We start from the raw sequence: 26,444 nt of genomic DNA, 5'->3' as shown, positions 1-26,444 counted from the left end.
GGAAAGGTCAGAAATACTGCCAGATGCCGGAGGCTGGAGAATATTTTCTTCAAACTCCTACAGTTTCCCTAGAACAACATAATATAGGGCAATTGACTCCACTTTCCTCAACATTCCTATGCAATACACATTTTCTTCTGAGACAGAGGAGTCAGAGATAAAGAGTCATATGGAAGCTCTTTGGGAAGTCCTCTCAGGAATTATAGCTGAGCGGAAGCAAGGGAAGCATGGTTGGACAGAAGAAGTTGAACTGCAGTGCAGTTGCAACAGCAGCATCAGCCAACTCAGGGGAAGTTTAACTCTGTCCAGGCAGAGGGACTGGCCTTTATACCCCGACATTAACCAGTCATTGGATATGGGCTGCCCCTTGGGAGGGGCTACACCTTGAGTGAGGTTGCTCCCTTCAGTCAAGGATAAGTCCCATATAGGATCACAGCTATGAGCCATCAGCAGCCCATAATCTCTCTAATATAGGGAATGGGTCCATTGTTCCTGAAGAGGGATTGGTAACATGCCACAACCTCCACTACATGTTACTAACTGTGATACGCTCGATTCTGGGTACACCGGGTGTTTGTTCTCTTCTCTGTGTTTTGCTACCAAATATGGATCCCTAAAGTGACAACATAAGTCAAGAAAATAATTATATGCGATGTCATATTGCCAAACAAAATTAAGTTGTAACTTTTCAATTTAGACAATTAGCAATAGATATATAAAAGTAAAGACTGACAAAAGTTTTTTTCCCTATAAAGACATCATTTTATTCTGAGATTATGTTCTGTGTTCTCCTTTGGTGCTAAAATATAGGTTTTAGATATCATATGTGGAATTTTTTTTAATGACAATATTATGTTGAGTCTACACACCCAAATTTCTTTCTAAACACTTCCACTTGGATGTCCCGTGGCATTTGAAACTCAATGTGTATAAAACTTTACTCATCATCTTCCCTCATTAAATCTACTTCTCTTATCATGCTAACTCTTTTTTGGAGGGTAAGGAGGGTTGTTAATAAAATCATCATTGCCATCTGTTGTCACCCGTGTCAAAAACCTCTGATTTATCCTAGATACTTCTTTCTACTCTCCTATCTGAATCCAATAAGTACTTAATTCCTTTTAATTTTACTTAAAGGAAAAACAAAACCAAATACTATCAGTTCTGACCATACTCCATTTTCACTTCATTGGTTTCTTTAGGTCTTTATTTTTTCTCCTCTGTATTATTGTTCAAACCATTCTTCCCAGTGTTGCCAGGGTAATATGTATTTTTCTTTTTTAATAGGAACAATGCTTCTAAAAAATCAAATATAATGGTGATAATTCATGTTTTCAAAACATTTAGAATGTCACCTTTCTGGATTAAGTCCAGACAATTTAACAGGCTATACTCAAGACCTTTTATGACCACATGCCTCCTTCTCTCTTGGCTTATGTTCCCTCATTCTCCCAAGTGCTTCCTAAACTTCATCCAGACAGAAACTGAAGTTACCTGCATTCCATAAAGGGCTCTGTCTTTGCATATGATATTCTCTCTGCCTGGAATGTCTTCCTCCTCCAACCCCATCCCCCTGAGTAATTCATGAACAACCTCCCAAGTCCAACTCAAGCATCACTTTTTTGGGAAACCTTTGCTGGCACTGAAACAAACAATTACAATAAAGTGTGATAAATGTTTTGATAAGGGGAAGTTCGGGTTATAACAGAAGCATAGAGGAGAGGAATTTAACCCATACTTAGCACATCAAGCAGGGCTGATGTGAAGGGTTTAGAGAATATGATATCTAAGATCTGCTGGATGATAGATGTGGGTTTAGCACAGGTGTTGCCACTAGAGATAATGCATGTTAAGGAATTTGACATTCATCCTGAGGGCCACTCTTTAAATAGGGAGTGTAAAGAATTGGTTAGAATTGACAATGCTGAAGGCTGACAGAGCAGTATGAAGACTGTTTCTGTAACCCAGATAAAAGTTCATGCCAGTCAAGCTAAGATGGTGGGACTAGCAAGGGAAATAAATAAATAATTTGAGAGACTTTGGCGTACATTTTCCCAAAAATAAAGAGAAAGGAAAGAAGGAAGGAAAGAAAAAATGAAATCTTAGGAAAAGGGCCGGCCCCATGGCTTAGAGGTTAAGTGCACGCACTCCGCTACTGGCAGCCCGAGTTCGGATCCCGGGTGCGCACCGATGCACCGCTTCTCCAGCCATGCTGAGGCCACGTCCCACATACAGCAACTAGAAGGATGTGCAACTATGACATACAACTATCTACTGGGGATTTGGGGAAAAAAAAAAAAAAGGAGGAGGATTGACAATAGATGTTAGCTCAGGGCCGGTCTTCCTCAGCAAAAAGAGGAAGATTGGTGTGGCTCTTAGCTCAGGGCTGATCTTCCTCACGAAATAAATAAATAAATAAATAAATAAACACAGTCAACTGATCTTTGACAAACGAGCAAAGGTAATACAATGAAACAAAGCTAGTCTCTTCAACAAATGATGATGGAACAACTGGACATCTACACGCAAAAAAAAAAAAAAATGAATCTAGACACAGACATTACACCTTTCACAAAATTAACTCAAAATGGATCACAGACCTAAATGTAAAACGCAAAACTATAAAACTTGTAGAATATAACACAGGAGAAAACCTAGGTGACCTTGGGTATGGGGATGCCTTTTTGGACACAACACCAAAGACACTATCCATGAAAGAAAAAATTGATAACTTGGACTTCAGTAAAACTAAGAACTTCTGATCTTCAAAAGGTAATACCAAGAGAATTAGAAGATGAACCACGGACTGGGAGAAAATATTTGCAAAAGACACATCTGATAAAGGACTATTATCTAAAATATACAAAGAACTCTTAAAACTTGACAATAAGAAAACAACCCTATTAAAAAATAAGCCAAAGACCTTAACAGACACCTCACCAAAGAAGATACACAGGTGGAAAATCAGCATATGAAAAGATGCTCTATGTAATATATCATTGCGGAAATGCAAATTAAAACAACAATGAGATACCACCACATACCTATTATGGCCAAAATCTGGAACATTGACAACACCTAATGCTGGTGAGTATGTGGAGCAAGAGGAACTCTCATACATCGCTGGTGGGAATACAAAATGGTACAGCCACTTTGGAAGACAGTTTGGCAGTTTCTTACAAAACTAAATATACTCTTAGCATATGATGCAGCAGTCATGCTCCTTGGTATTTACCCAACGGAGCTGAAAACTTATGTCCACACAAAAACCTATACATGGATGTTTATAGAAGCTCTATTCATAATTGCCAAAACTTGGAGTTGATCAAGAGGTCCTTCAGTAGGTGAATGGATAAATAAAATGTGGTACAGCCAGACAATGGAATATTATTCAGCACTAAACATAATGAGCTATCAAGCCATGAAAAGAAATGGAGGAAACTTAAGTGCATATTACTAAGTGAAAGAAGCCAATCTGAAAAGCCACATACTGTATAATTCCAACTGTATGACATTCTGGAAAAGGCAAAATTACGGAGACAATAAAAAGATCAGTGGCTGCCAGGGGTGGAGGGGGAAATGAGAGAGTTGAATAAGTAGAGCAGAGAAGATTTTTAGGGCAGTGAAAATGCTCTTCATGATATTATAATGATGGATACATGTCATTATACATTTGTCCAAAGCAATAGAATGTACAACACCAAGAGTGAACTCTAACGTAAACTATGGACTTTCGGTGATTATAATATGTCGGTCGTAGGTTCATCCTTGCTAAAAAATAGTACTATTCTGATGAGTGATGTTGATAATGGGGGAGGCTATGCATATGTGGGGGCAGGAGGTGTGTAAGAAATCTGTACCTCCCTCTCAATTTTGTTGCAAATCTAAAACTGCTTGAAAAAAATAAAGTCAAGAAGGGCCGGCCCCGTGGCTTAGTGGTTAAGTGCGCACACTCCACTGTTGGCGGCCCGGGTTCGGATCCCAGGCGCCAACTGATGCACTGCTTCTCCGGCCATGCTGAGGCCATGTCCCACATACACCAACTAGAAGGATGTGCAACTATGACATACAACTGTCTACTGGGACTTTGGGGGAAAAATAAATAAAATTATAAAAAAATTAAAATAAAATAAAATAAAGTCAAGGGGGGGCTGACCCAGTGGCATAGCGGTTAATTTCGCACGCTCTGGGTTTGCAGGTTCCAATTCCAGGCTCGGACCTACACACCACCCAGCAAGCCATGCTGTGGCAGTGTCCCACATACAAAAAATAGAGGAAGATTGGCACAGATGTTAGCTCAGGGACAATCTTCCTCACCAAAAAATAAATAAACAAATAAAAATAAAGTAAAAAATAAACAATGTAAAGGTTTTTAATGCCTTTCTGAAACATTCGACTTAATTTGAACACCAGGTGGCAGTAGATGTAGCATTTATCAAAAATGAATGAGGGAGGAGGAAACTGATTTTGAACACGATGTACGCAAATTAATAGTATATACAGAATGCCCACTGTATGCAGTGTGCTAGAATTTGTGCTGGGGTACCTCTGAAGAAAACAGTCACAATCCAGTGCTCTAAAGATAATTTCATATTGGGTTCTATGGCTTCTATTCGTTTAAGTCTCACTTGATTATTCCTCTAGCTTGTATTAAAAGACATTAATTAGTCATTTTGACAACACCTTCCAAAAGTGGCTGTCATAGAATATGAATATGAATATATGTTTCTCACAAACAACAATTCCCCAGTAGGTAATATGTTTCAATGAAAAAATATTCCATTTAAATTTTGCTTAGAAAATTGCACATATTCATATAAAAGGAACAAATCTAAAAGGTTAGAGAAGAAAGGAGCTTAAAAATAACTTAGTATAAACCTTCCCATTTACAGAAAAGAAAACTGAAATACACAGAGATTAAGAGACAAGCCCAGTGAAAGACCAGTACTAGTTGGTAGATCAGGAAATAGCTTCTGTACTTTGCACTATACTATGATGCTATTTAACGGCTCTGACATGTTTGATTTCAGTCGACAGGTTTATTTGTGAACAGCTGAGAGGTTTACTTACTTTATGTTTATACTGTTCTTCTACATTTATTAAATTTTATTTTAGATTCACAATTATAAGTAGCCTGGCCGATATTTTCTAAATGTGTAATTGTCTTTATAAGACATAGAATAGCCACTTGGCTATGGAAGTAATGTAGCTTGGTGCTTAAGCACACAGGCTCCAGAGCCTGACTACTTAGGCTAACACCTTGTCTCTTCCACGTATGAGCTGTGCGGCCTTGGGCAAGTTGTTTAACCTCTCTCATTTTAGTTTTCTTTCCTGCAAAAGTAGGGATGATAATATCACCTACCTCTAAGAGTGTTAATGGATTAAATGGGTTTAACAAGTAAAGTTTTTAAAATAATGCCTGGTACATATTAAAACTTCAACAAGTGTTACCATTAATCTTCTTGGCAAGAACCAAAATAATTTCAAGAGTTAAACCTACTTTTCTGAATTTTTCATAAGAACATAGTGACAATTTTTTTTTTTTGCTCATTCACATGTTTTATTGATGTCTTAATAGTTTATAACATTGTGAAATTTTGGTTGTACATTTTTGTTTGTCCATCACCATATATAGGTCTCCCTTCACCCTTTATGCCTGCCCCCCCACCCCCTTTGCCCCTGGTAACCACAATACAGTTCTTTCTGACCATGTGCTGGTTTATATTCCACATATGAGTGAAATCACGTGGTGTTTGTCTTTTTCTTTCTGGCTTATTTCACTTAACATAATACCCTCCAGGTCCATCCATGTTGTTGCAAATGGGACAATTTTGTCTTTTTTATGGCTGAGTAGTATTCCATTGTATATATATACCATATTTTCTTGATCCAATCATCAGTCGAGGGTCACTTGGGTTGCTTCCGCTTCTTGGCTATAGTGAATAATGCTGCAATGAACATAGGGGTGCATAAGCCTCTTTGAATTGTTGATTTCAGGTTCATTGGATATATTCCCAGAATTGGGATAGCTGGATCATAGGGTATTTCTATTTTTAATTTTTTGAGGAATCTCCATACTGTTTTCCATAGAGGCTGCACCAGTTTGCAGTCCCACCAGCTGTGTATGAGCGTTCCCGTTTCTCCACATCTTCTCCAACATTTGTTGTTTTTTGTCTTGGTGATTATAGCCATTCTAACGGGCGTGAGGTGATATCATAGTGTTGTTTTGATTTGCATTTCCCTGATGATTAGTGATGTTGAACATCTTTTCATATGCCTATTGGCCATCTGTTTATCTGCTTTGGAGAAGTGTCTATTCATTTCCTCTGCCCATTTTTTGATTGGGTTGTTTGGTTTTTTGTTGTTCAGTTGTGTGAGTTCTTTATACATTATCGAGATTAACCGCTTGTCAGATATATGTTTTGCAAATATTTTCTCCCAGCTGGTGGGTTGCATAGTGACAATTTTTAAAAATACAGTATTAATTATCATTCAACCTGTCTTCACATTTCACATAATAATGCATTCTCAGAATATCAACATGTTGTTTGGAATAGTAAGCTAATTCAGACACTGCTAAAACAGACCTCAAATTAAAATTTACCACGTCGTGTTCATCATTATACAAATACATCCCGTTTTAAAGAAATTTGATTTTTTTTTTTTTTGGATCTTTCTTCATTGCTACAAAAATTTGAGTTTATTTACTGAATTGCTTAAAATGCAGCAAGGTAAAAATTTTTCAAAAAAATCCCCACAATGATGGTAACCTGACCATTTGAAAAATCTGGATTTCAAAGATAAACCCTAACTGATTATTATTTGCACGATAAAAAGTTGCAGTGTGGGAATCTTTAAATAATAAACTTAGTACTTAGAATGTGGGGTCTATTATAGCAAATAAGACCTTACAAATGCATCCAAGACCCTTTGAACACTGGGCCCCAGCAGACCAGATCACCCCAGCCTTACCCCTCTCTTAGGTCTTCTAAATCTTTCAGAACTTTCGATCTACAAACTGGAAACATTTATTCCATTGTTTCTCCTTTCTCAAATATTCTATCCCTATCTTTGCTTTGACATTGTCTATTCTGGCAAAACTCAGTGATTACCACATTCTAGACCACACGTTGAAATTTTCCAACACTCTACTTCTGACAGCAGTCAAAACAACCACAAAAAAATGCCTATATTTCCAAACTAGATTTCATGTTGCATAATGGAAGTTTCAATTTAACAAAGAAACTGGAATTAACACATTCAAATAGCTGTTATCCTCTTTAAAGTAGCAGCTTGGGAAGTTACGTCTTGATTTCACTAGTGGTAATTGCTGAAATATTGTCAAATTTCTCTTTTGGAACTATCTTCAGGACTTGTTTTATGTATCTTTAATGGAAGAAAATTTCTGTTCCTTGAGGGTGAACATAATAAATATAAATATAATATGATAGGTAAATATATTAAAATACTTATTACAAAGTTAAAGATGATCACAGCTACCTATAATTCATAGGGAATGCAATTATCACATTAATGCAATTATTATTATTATTGCATTAATATGATTATTAATATAGTTATTACTATTAATATATTATTAAATTATTGTTGCATTAATATTTCATTGTTTCTAAGAATAATGGTATATTTGTTTATACAGGCAAATAAAAGTCTGGAAAGATAGCAGTCAACCTGGGTTGTACATGAAGTTTGGAATTATAAGGGTCATTGCTTTTAAATACAGTGAATTTTCATTTCCGATATTGTATTCATATCTGGAAGGTCCATTTTGGTGTCTTTTATATCTTCGATTTCTCTCCTCATCATGTTCAGGTTTTTTGGTACTGTCTTAAGCATACAGAGCACACTTATAATATGGAATCTAATGTCCTAATCTGTTAATTCCATGATCTTTGCCATTTGTGAGACTGTTCCTGTTGATTGACTTTTCTGTTGGCCATAGCTCATATTTTCCTTCTTCTTTTCATGTGTGGTAATTTTTTAAATTGGATGCCAGTCAGTGTTAATTTTGTTGTTAGGTCCTTTAGAAAGTGTTGGATTTTATTCTGGCTAGCATTAAGCAAACTGAAACCAGTTGGGTCCTTTTAAGTCTTGCTTTTAAACTTCGTTAGGGTAAATCCAGAGCAATTTTAATCTAAAGCTAATTTAGCCCCCCTCCTAAGCCAACACCCTTTTAAGGATTCCACCCAATATCTCACGCACGATGAGGTCTTTCTACTTTGGCTGGAGGGAACACAAATTATTTCTAGCCCTCTACGAGGTCCAGGAATTTTTTGTCCTGCTGCTTTCCATTAGTTCTTTCCCTGGCCTCAGGTATTTTTGTTCTCACACAATTGCACATCAGTATCAACCCCAAACTTGAGGGCACTCCTCTGCAGACCTCTGCCATACTCCCTCTGGGCTGTTCCCTTCTCTCGGGTACTCTGTCCCACAAATTCTAGCTGCCTCAGTCTCTCAAACTCTAGTTTCTGTCTTCTCAACGCAGAGAGATTGTGGGCTCTCTTTGGGTTTCCTCCTTCCTGTGCTACAGTCCGGAAACCAATTTCATGTAGTAAGCTGGAATGATCCCAGGACTCACCTTGTCTACTTCCCTTCTCTCGGGAATCACAGTCTTATGTATCACGGTGTCCAATGTCTAAAAACAAATGTTTCATGTATTGAGTAACCTTGTCTAGTTTAAGGCTTTAGCAAGAAGGGGACTTTGATAACAGCAGTTTCAATGAAAAAGTATTCCACAGAAATCATATCATCAGCAAAAGCATTGTTCTGGTAAAGGACCCATCTTGGTGGGATGTTTGACCTTGTGGGAAGAATTCTTCATGAATAATTGATCAATCAATATACTTATTAAGCATCTACTACATGCAAGGTAAAAGACATGTATTTTTCTTCACATGAGTTTACTGTCACAAAAGCCCAGAGCATGTCAAATTAGACCAGCAAACACTCTGATGCTGATATTTAGGAAATCGCTTTTCTTCCGTTATTTATTATGCATAATTTCTTGATATTTCCTATTATTCCAACCTACGTCTGAATTTAAGAAATCACTTTTCTTCCATTGTTTATGACACATAATTTGTCGATCTTTCTTATTATTCCAACCTATGTCTGAATCTTCCTTGTATATCGCATCATGTTTTAATTATCATTCTATTCCTTTTTAATCCTACTTTGAAACCCTACTTTTGAACCCTACTTTTTAGCTGTGTATCTACAGAAAACTTGTGGCTTTATTCTTCCATTTTCACAACAGCATAATTGTGTTTTTCTCAAATTAGACTATGGCCATGTAGCAGATATTAGAAGATAAATATATATTTCTAATTCTTTTTAATGAGAAAAAATAAACTCTGCAAGTACGGTATTGTTTAATTTATTGTCTTCACATTACTGTCTATTTATCTCTCCTCCAGAAACTTCTATAGTTTCGAAAATTGAAGTAGCAGTTGTGGAAAAGATAGAATTGTGGATTTCCATGTTACCACCAAGTAAAGCAAAATTCTTTATTCCTGTTTTGGTTTTGAAGTATAATATTAATCAGTTCCAACATACAAACATCTCTGCTTTTTTCTACCCAACCAATAGCAGATTAGTTGTAAATAGTCTTAGGAATTTAACAATTATTGGCTGGCTCAACCTCCCATAATTCAAGCCTACCCTTTAAGTTTTTCCACAGCACTATCTCCTTATGTCTACATGTGACACCAGCACTTAGTGTTTGGTGAACTCTCAGGATAGTAAAATACTCTCAGTTTAATATATATTAAATAAGAGACTCAGATAGTCTTTTTCTGGATTTAAACAGGGACAAAAATTCCAGAGCTGCTGAAAGAGCAATAAAAACACAGACAGCATAGACTAAAAGCAACAGATTACAAAATGTTTGGGAGACTAAGAATGGTGCATAAAATAAATAGATGGAGGGTAAATAAATAGTTGGGAGATGAAAAGGGAATTTGGAAAATAATGAATAATATACACCACACTTTACCAATGAGCTCATAGGCAAAATCTCACCAGGGATCCCTCAGACAGACCAAGGAGGTTTTATTTTTGAAGACCCCTAAAAAGAACCTAGGAATATAGAGATTAGTATGTACTTGTGAATGGACTCATGACAAAGCACAGTGCATGTTATTTATTATTTTCTTAGTGGCAAGGGGAGAGGGAGACCAAATCCTTTTCATACCACTCAGGTGGGAAGTACTTTTTTGTCCATTATTAAACATTGCTACACTTCACTAAACCAATGGATCAACCAGCCTAATATCCTCTTACTACTCCAAGTGATGTTTTCTGGGAAGTGCTATATGAAGTTAACCACCAAAGGTGACCCTAATTCCCTGCAATAATTGCATATGGTGCATTATTGTCAATTCATCTTGAATCTATTTTTGTCTTCATTTTGCATCATCTCTAGGAATAATAAATCCGATAAGCTCACTCTATATTTTATAATATGTACAGTATTTTGGTTTGTTCTTATTTGCTTCTTTAAAGCTTGAGTATTTTGGAATTTGTTGAGCAAATTATGTTAATCATATGAATAAATTTTATAATTTTAGAGACATTGATCATTTTTTCTTTAACAATCTGTCAGGGAAGAGGGAGAATCCTCCTCCACACTTCCCCTCAAGGTTCTTATGGCTGGCCAAATAATTAAAAAGACAGGTTAGCAGGAGAAAGTAATGCCAAGTTTAATAACATGTATACATGAGAGAAACCAGGGAAACTGAGTTTCTCAACACAATAGCAGAGATTCTCGTCTTAAATACTATCTTCAGCTAAAGACAAAGGAGGATGTTGCGGGTGGGGAGGGAGACAGAAGGGAGACAGAAATTACAGTAAACAAGGGTATGCAGATTTAAGTCTTCTCCTTCCATACTGAAAAGAGTTTTCACAGATAAGGCCATCCCTCCCTTCCCAATACAGAGAGGGAGATACCTTTACAAATGGAGATTTCCCTTATAAATGTAAATGTTTGTCTGGCAGCTCTTTGCAGGGCAACCTAGAGAATGTGGCTAGGAAGAGACAGAATTTTTGATAACAGGGGCTTGTTGGTGCCTTTCCTATTGTAACATCTATTTCACATTATATTACAGTCGTGATATGACAGTAACTTCTTCCGGGAACAGGTCTTCTATGTTAAATTCTTTAGGCAGTTAGTGGGAGGTCAAATGTCCCTCAGAGAAAATAATCAAAGTAAAGAGATATATTTCAGGGTGGTCAATTTTGATCTCCCACAGTCTTAATCAGCTAGAGTCTTTACATTCTAATTTATCTTCTTAAGGAAAAAAATAGTATGGATTTGAAATCCTCTGGGTTCTAATCATTCTGAATATCATATGGATTATTCCCTGATAGAATGGAGATCAGATGTCAGAGAGCTATAAGAGAAAGAGTTGATTGAGCTCATTTTACATCTCAATGCATCAGACATTCTAGTTGAAGGGGGACTTCAAGGTGGCAAGAAAAGAAAGTGGCATTGATGGCATCTAATCAAAAAGGCTGTCCCTCCAACACAGTTGAACTCTTCCTCCTACTTCTGCAACCAATCAAGGAAGAGAAGAAGTTGCCATGATGTGGCACTGAGAATTACCCCCAAGCGATCGAGTTCACCCTTCAATGGAGAGCCTCAGAAAGTTTCCTTCCTTCAATAGCACATCTTATAAGTCAAAATATAAAGTCCAAAGCCCCAGGGCAAACCTCAGAAGCTCCGGAAGCGGCGAGAAAGGTAAACCCTGGGGCTTAAAAGCCTGTGTGTTTACCACTAAGTATCATTTACACAATGGAAGGTGTGGAAGCAAGTAACACTATAGCTGCAAATGCCCATCACCCATACTGCAAAGGGATCTGCCTTTTTTTAAGGTCTGAATCCAGATATCCACCCTGCCCCAACGTAATCCTTTGATTTCTCCCCTTGGTGGAAATTTCCTGTTTCTCTTGGAGAAAGATAATTCGATCTTGTTTTCATTGCTCTTTCTCCCAACAGGCTGCTGCAGAAAACACACACGCACGCGCGCGCACACACACACACACCCCGCACAAAAGGGTTTATAAAGATTTCTTTTACAGTCGCTCCTACCCAGCTCTTAAACTCAGAACCGATATGACTGATAGTGTGCCCCGATGAGCAGGTCCCAGGTCTGGGAAGGCAACCTCTACCCTATGTTTCCCTCTCCACCCACGACAACCTCTGACTCTTCACTCCACCTCTGAAAGAAAATGCGTTCCTCGCCTGCTTAGAAGACTCGGCAACTCGATCGATCTACTATGAAAAAGAAAAGAAAAATCGCAGCCTAGAGGCAGGTCTTGCGCCCCACCGCCGCAGGCTCTGTGGGCAAAGCCCAAGGGAAGGAACCAATTCCCAGTCTCGAATCCTCAGAGCCTAGGGCCCAGGAGGCGCTGGTCGGGCCTTTGCCATTGGTCCCCACCTCCTCTGCGCAGAGTCCTCCTCCCGCTCCCCACCAAGCCACACTAAGTGGCTTCTCGGAAGCGTTAGCAGATTCTGCTGAGCAGGAAGGGAGGAAGGGGTGGTGGGGGCAGGAGTGAGGTAAGGGAAGGGCTCTTCTGGCTGCAGGACACACACACACACGCGCCCCACCCACTGGGGTAGCCGTGGATGGGAGGTCGTGCGATCCCCTCCTCTGCCTTCTACTAGCACACTGTGGGGATGCTGCAGCATCACCACCACGGCGCCCCTAGCTGGGTCCCCGCCCTGCGCCTCCCGCCGAGTGCAGGGTGGGAGGGAGGGAGCGTGGGGAAAGGGCGGAGAGGGAGGAGTGGAGGGAGGACCAGCGGCGCTGCTGCCCGCGGCGGGGCGGGGCTGCTGCTTCCCTGGGCGCGCCCCGGAAGGAGGGGCGCAGTCCCCGGGCGGGCCCTCGCCAGCGCTCCGGCGGCGGGTGTCTGGTTTCCAATTGCGCCCGCTCGGCCGGCTGGGGCCGGGCTAGCTGGGGTGCCAGCGGCTGGTAGTAGCGGGCGCCCGCTGAGCAACAGGATCCCAAAGAAAGAGGGAGAAGCGGCGGCAGAGAGAACGCCGGGGAAGAGAGGCCGGGAGCGAGGAAGGGTCCCTGAAGCCCACGCCCTTCCCTGGGGCCAGATTCTGCGGGTGCACTGGGTGGGCATGATCGGCGGGCGAGGTCGCAAGTAAGTGCCTTTTCTCTTGCTCCTCTGGTGTGGCGGGCAGGGAAGCCTCCAGTCTCTCTCCAGTGTTCGCCTCAACCGCCACACCCACCTGTGTCAGTTTTTCTCTGGGTTTTGGCCACCCGGCCTTACGCCACCTGGAAAGTAGGGGAGAAGCTGGGCAAGAGGAGCTGGGAAAGCAACTGTTCCCATTGTAAGGCCGGTCCTTTGCTGATTTTGACCGTGTGAATTCGCTGCCAGATTCTGAAAATGTGGAAAGGAAAGGCAGCTATACCTGGTGGGTTACTCTTTCTTTTTGTCTACGCCAGCAGAGTTGTTGGATGAGTTTAGGTTCCAGGGGCAGGTCGTATTCTTTATGAGCAAACAGCATGTGTTATATTTCCCATCTGCAAAGGTGAGTGTGCAGAATCAGCAGAGCTGATACTACCTGTGGGGAGAGCCAAGCAGCGCCGCACCCCTTCGGAGCACACAAACACAAATAATTGACAAGACCGCTTAGCCCCATTTCGGGACACAGTGTATTTTTTTCAAAAGAATAAGCATATTATAGGGAAATTCGGATGAGATTGAGAATCATTTTAACTTTTTATCGACTTCAACTGAAACTGTCATTTACCTTTAGAAAAATATAGATATTTTCTTTAGTTGTATTAAAGACAATAAAAAGATCAAAGCAACATTACCAAACTAGAAACTTTAATGCCAACTTTTGTGGTTATAGAAAACATTTTACTCATTATTTTAGTATTTTTTATTACAGTTGCAGCCGTTGTAGTCATTTATATCTCCTCTGAAGCTAAGAGCAATTTTTATTTGAGAGAGAATTGTATGAGAATTTATTTTATGAGAGAAGCTTAGGGGAGTTTTTAAAAAGCTCATTTCAATAAGATAAAGACCAAATAGACATAAGTTTTTAAAAGAATGGTGGATTTTCAGTTTCTGTGTCTCAGTGTTGGGAGGTTCAGTTCTTTTCGGAAACACAATTAATGTTCTTTTCTATTTCTCCTCCTTCCCTGTGGGCAGGAGAAAGACATTGTTGTTTTTCTTTCTTTCTTTCTCTTGGTAATTTAAAATATATTTTCATGATTTTTACTTTAACATCAATAAAACCTATCTATATATAATCTTTAAACCAAATACAATTATTAGTCCATTTTATTGAAAAGTTTTAGAATTCTTTTTCCATTATTTTTTAAAATTTAAACGAGAACTCACTTTCTTAGAAACTATGGTAAGTAGGATTTTTGAAAATTTTTATTGATTATTTGAAAGCTAGTCTTGTCTGATCCCTATGTATGGGATTATCATGACTGTTAGAATAGTTTATTCACAGCAAAATGGTAGACAAAATATGACATTTGATGTAATGAAAGTGTGCCCTCTATTGAGGCAACTAATAATAGTTTTGCTTAATAATTTGTATTGTGTAGGTGTTTAAAATACCTGTCTATTGGAGGTGCCCTTTTAGAAGTGAACCACTGTGCAGTCACGGGACACAGTGACGTATTTTTACAGAGGCGGGGTATAGGATCTACCATGATTCCTATGGTGCGGGGCAGGGATTTCAGGGTACCTGATGCTTCTACAGAAAAAAGATGTCAGATCTGGCTCTCTGCCAAGAGCATCGTTGTGCCTCCTTGTGTCTCCTAGGACCCAGAGGTAATCATGGGAGCCCTCCTGCAGTAGTGCTTCTGTGTTTTTGCTACCTGTTGCTGAGGTGAGTTTTGGCAGCAATGAAAAAGTAAGAAATTCAGAGGTGGAATCGGTGGGGTCATATTTACCCTATTCAATATGACCAACCCACTTTCTCTTTGGCAAGGAAAGAAAATAGAATGTTGCATTTCGCATGAATAATAAAAACTAATACTTATCTAATTTCTATTCCTATTATATGTGAAAAAGTGGGAAGTGCTGGAAAGATTTATATGGTATTTTTCTAATACAAGGCATGACTTTGTAAGGAAGCTTAAAGTTTTTTAATGTAAGTGGATCATTCTAAATGTTATAATGGTAATAATTTATGATTTTCCCTAAAACTGTCTCAGATCCTTTCCCCCAATCTTCATCATCTGAATAAATGGCTTTTCCATCCACCAAGTGTTGATTGCTCCCTCTTCCTCATGACAGCATTTCATCCCTATCCAGTCCATATTTAGATCTGTCAATCTTATCTCCCAACCATATCTCTATACAGTTATACTTCTCAGATATATCTCTTCCACCGTGTTTTCTGTATCCACACTGCCACCAAATTAGTTCAGACCATGATTATCATTTACCTGGATTCCTGCTACAGCCTTCGCTTTAGTCTTCTGCTTCCATAGTTTGCTCCCTTGTAAGCACTCCCCTTACAAAGCAATACCATCATGCCTTTCCTTAAAAACATTCATCAGCTCATGACTGCGTAGCAACAAGGTATAAATGCAGAAACACAGAAAGCCATTAACAACAAATTCCTTCCATTAGCATACAGCTTTGTCTCTGAGCTGGCCCTTCTCTACAACCTCACTGAAACCATCTCCCCCTCGTTTATATGCTCCAGCCTCACTGGTCTTTTAGTACCTGGAACACCTGGAGTGATTTTACTCCATAAGGCCTTTCCAAATGCTGTTCCCAGTGCAGAGACTGTTCCTTCTACTCTTTGAACAGCTAGCTCCTTCTCAAACTTTAAATCTCAGCTCAAAGTTCTCTTACTCAGAGAGATCATTCTTGATCACCGTGTCAACCATAGGCTGTCATCTTTTAGTCTCGATCTTGATACCTTGTTTGTTTCCTTCATAGTGCTTATTATAGCATGCAGGTATTTTGTGGATTTGTATATCAAATGCTCCAAAGGAACAGAGACCAAGTCTTTATTGTTGACCAAGCTTCCAGAACAGTGCCTGGTATGAAGTAGTGGGGGGTTCCTAGATATTTATGTAAATAATAAAGTACAAAGATATGACATTTCTCCACAGAGCACATCAACCTAGTAAATTCATGCATTTTATGATTCAATTTCCTTTCTATTTATTGAACATTTGGTACATTTACAATCCTGCACTATGATTTTGAGGAGGTAAAATTAAAATATTCTGAGATATATTCCCATCTTTCAACAGTGTAGGCAATAATGTGTTCAAAGGTAGGTAGATTATAATGCATTCTTAGGAAGGCAGTGACCACACTGGATAAAAATAAATGTTAAAGAAAAATTGGAGTATGTTTGCCAAAAAATTGGCATAAGCCAATATGACTTTAGTATGAATGACTCCTAATATACAATGATGACCTTATTAAGTTTAAATCTGTATCCTTTTACCAAGAATTTGAAGGTCACTCAGTAATCACCAAATTTAAAATATTGTTTTGTCATAAATATGGGTACTTGAGTGAGCTCAGTTGATGAAACATGAAGCTGAATCCATAGATCCATTGCCTACATGCTGTTTACTCCAGGCTCAAGGGGCAAATTATCTCACAAATCCAAAGTGTTCGCTAAGGAAGGCTCAGAGAGACACTGGGCTAATCCATGAAGACCTATCACTATTATTGGGGGCAGAGAGGGCTTCAAAATTCATTCTAGTTAATGATGGTATCATATTTATACTAGAACTTATACACACACACTCACACATACACACACTTTGTGTGGCAATAAGTCCCCCCACTATTTTCTTGAGACTGTACTTAAAGATATTAAACAAACAATTAGTTTTGCTATTAACATTTGGTTGAAAATTTAGCTTTCAGTTAGGCGACCTGCTTTGATTAGTGATATTTTTTATCCAGTAAGTGACCTGCCACACTTTTGGTTTTGTTTTTTTTTCTGTAAAGAATTTGGCAATCCTGTTTCTTCTTGAAGGACTAAACCATCTCATGAATTGTCACCAGGGATTTCGTTAGATTTGCTGTTAAGGTGATGTGTTGTGGTTGTTGTAATGTGTTGGAGTGCATCTGTGTCCTAATTGAAGATGGCCCTCCATTTTAGGTCACAAATTAGCTAATTTATTCTTATACAGAGGTATTACAGCTTCCTTCTTCAGAACTATGTAGAGTTAGATTACCACTTAAGATGGCAAGGTCTTAATAAACTGGATATTATAAAGTTGTACAAAAATAATTTTCATATGAAGATTTATGGGAGAGTATTCACGGAATGTGGGTAGAATACTTTTGTGGAATATGAGAGAACAGTTTTGGTGTCTTGCCATCCTGCAAAGTGAAATTTCTTCATTGAAGGTTTAACTTACTCTTCCCTCTCGGTATAGCTGAAGGAAATGGCTTTAGGCAACACGGAAAGCCATCAGCTCTTGGCAGCTAAAGGAGGAATGAAATTTGGAGGAATGAAACCCTTCTGGGTGGTAAGGAAAAATGCCAGACCATGATAAAGAGGGGAAGGAGGAGGGAATGCCTTGAACAGTGCCAATAAACATAATCTGCCACAGACAAATTTGAGTTGACCTTACATATAGGATGAAATTATTTGATATCTTTTTAGCACCACTGAGAAAAAACTTCTTTCTTCTTTTCTCTTTAAAATAACAACTGTATTTTTTGTAAAAACATGCTGTTATTGCTTCTTTTAGATATAGGAAATGGAATACCTTTGGGTTTTTAAAGTGGTGTAACAGGGAGCCAAAAATGCCATATATTGTTATTAAAATATACCATTACTTTAATTGTAATTTCGTTGCTATTCATTTTATGATTTCCTTTTGTTGTGTCAAGTGTTTGAGAGACTGCTATTTATTGATCATAAATTTCTTTAAAATGTCTCCTTGGATTTTTTACAAAGCTTTCTGGGTCATTTATCAAAATACGATAAAACTCTAATTGCACCTATGATTGTTCACTTGGAGATTTAAAGGGAGAAAGTACATTTACAATGTCATTAACCTACCATCTCTGCCCTGCAATGAATGCCTTTTTCTTTCCTTTTTCCTCTTTCTTCTTCTCTTCTACATCTCATCTTCTAAATATTTGAAATATATGCCAGTAATACAAATTTTGCTTCACTATTAGGTGAAACTATTAATACAAATAATTGGAAAATTGAATAGAAGAATATTGAAAGAAGAATAAATAAGATTAGACAGATGCATTAAAATATAAGTACAAAGACATTTCTACAGAGATTTTTTAATGAAATTTTCTATGCATTATATGCCAAACTAGACTTCCTATGTCATCTGATTGAGTTTAAAAAATAGGGGTGATTTCACTAGATGTAGTGTCTGTCAACTGTACTAGTTGCTCATAAACTATGTATCTTAGAATCTAATGTTATCTAAAAATATGTCATCTTCTTGAGGACCTATAATGTAGAAATTCAAAAAAGAAGTAAATGTAGATATTCAAGTCCATACAGAAAAGTAAAATGAGATAATGCTAGAAATGTTATATGATAATAAAATATCCATTTATGTTTTGATTTAAACTCCACTAAATGATTATTTTTTCAAGTCCAATGGGCAGTGCTTCCTTTAGGGCTTAGGGTAAGTATAATTTATTAACTGTATGCACACTTTGAATAGGATAAGTAGAATATTTCATTGGTAAATTATGCCTTCACTTTCTCTGGGTGATGATCTAAAGTTATTAAATCTAGGTAAACACTATGGGACCAATCTTTATAGATGATCCTTTCATGGAATGAAATATTACAAAGTTTAAGTGATGATTTTTTCCTCCTTTAACATAATACGTATTCTTGTTACCCTGGACAAACTTGGCTCACGGTAATTCAGGTAAGAAGAAGGGGAAATGACATCCTTAGGGGTCAACTGGGAACAAGGTTCTTAGAGTTCTATGAGATCACCCAATAGACTTTCAGGAATGAATGTTTGTGGAATGGTTATGCAGAGAAGCTCTTTGAAAATTCATATTACATCCCTACTATATTTCAGAATCTTTGTAAGATATTTTTATGAAGTGTTAAAATCACAGGGGAATAAATTTGTATTCATATTAGTGTAGTGAAAAAGTGCTTTTTAGATATTTCCTTTGCTGAACATGTGGTCTAAGTTAAATACTTTAACTTCTCAAATGCAATTTCATTGTCTGTAAAATTGGTAAGGTCTATTTCTGAGGGTTGCTGTACAAATTAGGTTAAATACATATATATATTCAAAAAAGCCATTTTAATATCTCACACATGAAAAAGAGGTGTTCAATAATGGTAGCTAGACATTTGGTAACAGTATTTATAACCAAAATGTATTCTGATTATATTTTGAATAAAAATAGTATAATATCTAAAGTTCATCATTGTTACTTTGAATTCTATTTCTATGAATACTAATAATGCAGTTTCCCCTGACTATTTTAAAGACAACTATAGTTACATATCTCTAATATAGGACCATTCCATTCTGAGCTCTTTATAACACTGTTGGTAAAGTTGTCAGTTATAGGTTATCACAAATAGTTTATACGAAGTATCTAAAAACTTACCAGTAGGAAAACATGGGAGAGGCGTTCAAAAATCGAATTTGTTAACTGTCCAGTTATATCTTGTTCATGTTTTTGAACCTGCTCTATCAGAATTCTGCATTGATGGAGAGCATTTCAATAGAGGAGTTGAGGTGCCAGATGTGCTATTAGTGCATCTTAAGCAACTAATATCTGCTTTGATAGGAAATTTTTTAAAAAGCATATAATGAAATTTCTCATTTACGTATGAAATCAAACTTGCTCCAGTAATTCAATTAGGAATTTAACTTTGAATTTTTAAATCAGCAAATAAGATATCTGAGCCTGAGGGAAGTATTTGCCAATATGTCCATTTACTTTATTTCATTAGTGGTACATTAACAAAAATCAGAATCTTGTAAAACATATCATCAAATTAAGGGTAATAATTGAATCATTTTTATTTATTATTTTCTTTAGCAATCCACATTTTTCCTCAGTTACCAAGAACAACAGACTATGTGTTGCAAGAGGTGGGCCAGGGCAACATCATGAAGACAGAAAATGAATATATAACAAGTACACTGCCATAAGGGGAAATATAGACAGCACAATTTACATCTTGTTAATATTACTGATAATAACATTAATTTAACAGCTTCATATATGGAAGTCTCATTTTTGCCGAGCAGTATGGTAACAGATTTGCAAATGCTCCTTTTAAATCCCCGCAACCACCCTTTGAGGTGAGAACACTAAGGCTCAGAAGTTACCTAACCTTCCCAAAGACTCACAGTGATCACTAAAACTGAGTGACATACACATTCTTTTTAAAGGAAAGAAAATCTTATTCATCCCAAGAATACACTTGCACATATGCCACAGAAGTATACCTGGGGGTTATGTTACCGAGGAGTTCACAAACGCCTTTTGATCCATAGTGGAGCTGAAATAATCTATATTTGCAATGAAATGTAGCAAGCTGTGTAATTATAATACTAGAGGATAATAAAAAGAAAGATTGAAGATTGTTAAATGTTGATCTTGAATACTGATTCTTTGGGAGTGCCTTTGTGTTAAACTGAAATTTAGGTGGAAGTTTGAAGACATTATGACGTTATGAAATGTATCTATACATTTAAAGTGTTTTTGAGGTTGTTTTAGAAGTTGGCTGACTTTGGTTTCCTGGCCTAGGGGTGTCGTTGTACTACTCTGACTTGACTTGGCCACAAATAGAATATTTTGTTTGTTATATTATGAGGGGATCAAAACAGGAAAAAGGACTGTCCCAAGGTAGACAAGAGTTGAAAGAAGAGGAGTAGTGTAAATAAAAGAGATATGTGCATGAAATGTCATTCAGCTATGAGTGATGAAATGGAGAACACACAGAGAATGAAGTTGCACATATGAGATCCTGGGTGTTAGAGAGTGGAGAAGTAGCGAAAGCAAGGAAAGAAGAAGCTAGTGTTCATCTAAAGCGTTCTTATGTCTTAGAAGTTAAGAATATAGACTTTGTTTTTTTTGTGTGAGGAATATCAGCCCTGAGCTGATCCGTGCCAATCCTCCTCTTTTTGCTGAGGAAGGCCTGCCCTGAGCTAACATCTATTGCGAATCCTCCTCCTTTTTTTTCTTTTTTTCTCCCCAAAGCCCCAGTAGATAGTTGTATGTCGTAGTTGCACATCCTGCTAGTTGCTGTATGTGGGACGCCGCCTCAGCATGGCTGGACAAGCGGTGCACTGGTGCGCGCCCGGGATCCGAACCCGGGCCGCCAGTAGTGGAGCGCACGCACTTAACCACTAAGTCACGGGGCGGGCCCCGGGCTTTCTTAATTAGAAGAGTACAAATTCTTTTAGTACCACAAATTGATATGCTCAAATGTAACCTAATGCATAGTACTTGTCACAAAGAGTCAGTGATTTATGTCAATTAAAGTGTTTCCTTAACATCGGTGATTCAAGGTGTTTACTCTTAAGGGTTTTAAAACTTTTTTGGAAAATTAATTTATTTTACATTGCACATAATAATTTTCTAATGCAAATGATTTTCTTTTAATATTTATTATCTACTTAGACACTCTACTTTGAGTGGGATATAAAAACCACAGAAAATTCGACTCCTGAGTTCTATGATATGTCTCAATCTGTTCTAATGATTGTGGATTGGCAGCTAGTCCACTAGACAGTTCAGGTTTCAAGGACAGAAACCACAGCTTGTTCATACTGGTATCCCTACATGGTGCCTTACATGCAGTCATTCTTTTTTTTTTTTTTTTGCTTGTGAGGAAGATCAGCCCTGAGCTAACATCCATGCCAATCCTCCTCTTTTTGCTGAGGAACACCGGCTCTGAGCTAACATCTGTTGCCAATCCTCCTCTCTTTCTCCCCCAAAGCCCCAGTAGATAGTTGTATGTCATAGTTGCACATCCTTCTAATTGCTGTATGTGGGACGCGGCCTCAGCATGGCCAGACAAGCGGTGCGTCGGTGCCTGCCCGGGATCCCAACCCAGGCCGCCAGTAGCAGAGTGCACACACTTAACCTCTAAGCCACAGGGCCGGCCCCCATGCAGTCATTCTTAATACGTATTTGCTGAAAAAGTTATTGCACAACTATGCTCAACTTTTATTAAAAAATATCTCTTTTTTACTGAAACTTACTTTCTAAGGATGGAGAAGGAATAAGTTAACAAGGATTTAGTAATTTATGCTTCTCAAACGTAGCTTTTTATCATTACTAGATCTTAATGAAAGAGTCATATTTCTTATTTCTTCCTCAGGAAAGGAACAGCACTCTTACTTATTTTCTGGAACCCACAATTTAGGTTCACCAATTCTAGATGACAATGTTTAGCCTTCTTTGCATAGGAGAGCCAAAATATTTTAACATGTACTCAATTGATGCATTACAAAGGCTGAAGCTCAAAGCCTGTCTTAAAAATGAGAGTTATCTGTCGAGGATTTGCGTAAGAGGTGGACTGGCAGTCAGATGGTAAAAAAAAAAGTTAGAACTAAAATTTCCAAGGGTTTCACCTGCGCTGGTGATCAATCATTAAGCCCTATCTGGTTGGCCTCCAAAATGTGTAGGTCAGGAGTTGGCATCCAAGTTGGTATCAATGCCATTGAGGTTTGTGGGGAGGGAGAACCTGGCAGAGATCCCGAGGGTAGTGGTAAAGAGATGCTGAGTTGGTCCAGGTCATTCCTAGATCTCTCAGCATCACTGTTCTCTGCATTTATATGTTTTCTGAAATTTAACAGTAATTCCTTCTTTCCCTCCCCCTTCCTTTATTCACTCCCTCCCTTCAGCAAGTATTTATTGAGTAGCTACCGTCACTATTGTAGACACTGTAGATACAGCAGTGAACAAAACATCGAGGTTTCATGCTAGTTCTGAGACAGAGAATGAGTAAATAAACAAATATTCACCCCATCTGTCCTTGTATTATAACATGTGCTGTGAAGAAACATTCAGCAGGACAGAGAGAATTGAGGGAAGGAGGCATTATTTAATAATGGTGGTTGGAAAAGCCTTTTGGAGGCGATATTTGAGCAGAGAACTGAAGGAGGTTAGAAAGTGAGGGAGCTAGCTAAGCAACAGGAAAATCATTCTAGTCACAAGGAGCAGCAATTGCAACAGACTTAAGGCATAGTTGATGTGTTTGTGGAACAGCAAGGAAGTCAGTGTGGCTGAAGCACATAGGGCAAGGTAGAAAGTAGTTGAAGATGAGGACCTTTTCTTAATTTGGGAAGATTACTAAGTCTGCCTAGGGGTCTGTATGATGAGCCAGTGCTATAGTGACTGGCGTGCGACAAACGTGGAAGGAGGTAAAGTGTGCGTTTTTTTTTTTTTGGATCCCATTCTGGACATGGGTACCACACAATCCAAGTAAACAATTGGGAAACTCCTAATTTCCATACAAAATTAATCTTTGTGTCATTTTTTTGTGATTTGTATGTAAATGTTTTATATTCTCTTCTCATCTGCAGTGGATTAGATTCTTGAAAGCCCTTATTACCAGTTGAGGAAAAAAGGGCTAATATGACAGAGGTTACAATTGAGAGTAACCTCTTTACATGCTTAAATTCTGGAAACTAAAATATGATGAGAATACAGTAATATTTTGCATATTTTGATTAATTTTTATATCTATTGTACAATTATTTCCCATGAAATAGTGGTATTGTATGGATATGAAGGAGTACTGCCTGGCAAAATAGATACCAGGGAAGCACACCTATATCCTGTCAAGGTTGACCCACTCTAACTGCTGTGACTTTGATGTCCTACTGACTCTCTTCCTTACAGTTTCCAGGAAATTCTTGTGCATTAAAAAAAAAGTTTTACTGTGGTAAAATAAACATAACATAAAATTTACCATTTTAACCACTGTTAAGTGTACAATTCAAGGGCATTAAGTACATTCACATTTTTGTGCAACCATCACAACCATCCATCTCCAGAACTTTCTCATCATTCCACAGTGAAACTCTGTACCCATTAAATCATAACTCCTCATTCCTTCCCCTCCCCCCAGTCCCGGGTAACCAACGTTCTATTTTCTCTCTCTATGAATTTGACTATTCTAGGGACCTCATATAAGTGGAATCATGCAATATTTGTCCTTTTGTGTCTGGCTTATTTCACCCAGCATAATATTTTTAAAGTTCATTGATGTTGTAGCATGTATCAAAATTTCCTTCCTTTTTAAGGCTGTTTAATATTTCATTGTATGTATATACTACATTTTTTAATCCATTCATCCATCGATGGACATTTGGGTTGTTCCTACCTTTTGGCTGTTGTGAATAATGCTGCTATGACCATTGGTGTGCAAATATCTGATTGAGTCCCTGCTTTTAATTCTTTTGGGTATATACCCACAAGTGGAATCGCTGGATCATATGATAATTCTGTGTTTAATTTTTTGAAGAACTGCCATGCTGTTTTCCACAGCGGCTGCACTATTTTACATTCCTCCTAGCAACAGGCAAGGGTTCCAATTTCTTCACACCCTTGCTAACTTTTTTTTTTTTTAATAATAGCCATTCTACTCGATGTGAAGTGGTATCTCATTGTGGTTTTGATTTGCATTTCCCTAATGATTAATGACGTTGAATATCTTTTCATGTGCTTACTGACCATTTGTATATCTTCTTTGAAGAAATATCTGTTCAAGTCCTTTGCCCATTTTTGAACAGGGTTGTTTGTTTTTGTTTTTGAGTTGTAGGAGGGAGTCCTTTATATATTGTGGATATTAAGCCTTTATCAGATATATGATTTACAAATATTTTGTCTGTTCTCTGGGTTGCCTTTTCACACTCTGATAGTGTCCTTTGATACAGAAGTTTTTAATTTGGATGAAATCCAATTCATCTATTTTTTGCTTTTGTTGCCTGTGTTTTTGATGCCATGTCCAAGAAATCATTGCCAAATCCAATGTCCTAAAGGTTTTCCCATATGTTATTATAGTTTTATAGTTTTAGCTCTTATGTTTAGGTGTGTTATCCATTGGTGATTTTTTTCCCCGTTCCTGTAGACATTATTGAGTCTAAGAGTCTCCAACCCACTTTCATTCATCACTCCCAGAGGTCTGGTTTTTAGTTCAAATACTCCTTACTCTGAACATTCACCGTCTTTTTCAATAACTCCCATCTCGTTTTTTTTTTTCTTGTGTGCTAGGATTAAAATTCTTGAATTGTTGGAAGAATACACTAGCAATTTAGGGAGATTCCTCATGTGGAAAGAATGTTATATATTCATGTTCTCCTACTCTCTGATTGGATTCATTCGTCCTTTGGACCAATCCTATTATTGAAAAATATTTGGGTTTGGTCCCTTCAGCTGTGGTCTAGGAATTCTGATTCTTTTCTAACTAGTTAATAGATTCAGGAACTCTTTATATTGTGATCCTAAGTATTAGAGGATATAGTTACATAGAGCAAGAATTCTATCCTACTACAGTTACAATCCCCTCCAACCCTAGTGCAATGTTTTAAACAGAATGGATACTCAATAATACTTGAGTGAGTAAACAAATGAGTAAATGAATGAAAAAGAAAGACTATTTTGTTTCCTTAAGTGTTCAGTAGACCAATGACTTCTACTATGTAGAATCTTAGATTCATTTTAATAAAACTTGTTCAAAAATCTCCTTTCCCCTTTCTCTTAATTCTTAGTGAAGACACTAATTTTTTAATCAATTTTGTTGGAAGTGTTTTTAAAAGAGTTTGCTACGGAGAACGGAAATTTGAAGATTAGTTTGTACTACAAATACTTCTTGTTCCATTAGACAGTCCTTGTGGAAGTTAAATCTCATAGGCAGCATCTTTTCCCCTTGGGTAGCTACCAGCAAATGAAAAATGGCGACTATTTATGAAAACTCAAGGTCACTGAGTACAGTTTATACTGTCATGAAAATAGGACATTTTTTCTAAACAAAATATCTTTTTGTTTATAAGCAGTTCAATGCATTAATTAGAACAATAGCCAAAAGAAATAAAGCCTATAAATAAAAGTTAAGCACTCTTGTCATTGAATTGTATACTCTTTTTCCTAAATATTCACCTTATCTCAGAATCCAAGTCTCCTGGTCAGATATCTACTAGAATATAAATTTCAGAAAGGATGGGCATTATTTTCTTCCCGTTTACTTATTACTCTGTGGCCACTATCTAATCTGGAATTTTCTCCACTATTCTATGCCTGTTTACATCTATTATGAGATTCTGAAAATCTTGTCTCAAAATGGTAGAAGGTAAGAAATACTATCATACATTTAATTCACCCCTTTTTTAAAATAACCATACCCTTCATCTCATGAATATCTTTTAAATAAGAGTAAACTCAAAAGAGAAAACATTTTAAACAATATTATTTGGATCATCACATTT

General features: G+C 37.6%; 1 protein-coding gene across 4 annotated transcripts in view; it reads left to right on the top strand.

Moving 5' to 3' along the window:
* Window positions 1-12,934: 12,934 nt before the first annotated feature.
* SCN9A (sodium voltage-gated channel alpha subunit 9) overlaps window positions 12,935-26,444 on the top strand; it is a 155,862-nt gene continuing 142,352 nt past the window's right edge. For 3 of the 4 annotated variants that reach the window (XM_058549173.1, XM_058549170.1, XM_058549171.1), the window contains exon 1: window positions 12,935-13,170. The gene's annotated coding sequence lies outside the window, so the exon portion shown is untranslated. Of the gene's footprint in view, window positions 13,171-14,431; window positions 14,885-26,444 lie in introns of those variants that run through there. The other variant, XM_058549172.1, reaches the window with a different exon arrangement.

The sequence above is a fragment of the Diceros bicornis genome, chromosome 10, assembly GCF_020826845.1.
Source record: "Diceros bicornis minor isolate mBicDic1 chromosome 10, mDicBic1.mat.cur, whole genome shotgun sequence".
NCBI classification, from domain to species: Eukaryota; Metazoa; Chordata; class Mammalia; order Perissodactyla; family Rhinocerotidae; genus Diceros; species Diceros bicornis.
This window is presented reverse-complemented; position numbering and strand designations above follow the sequence as displayed.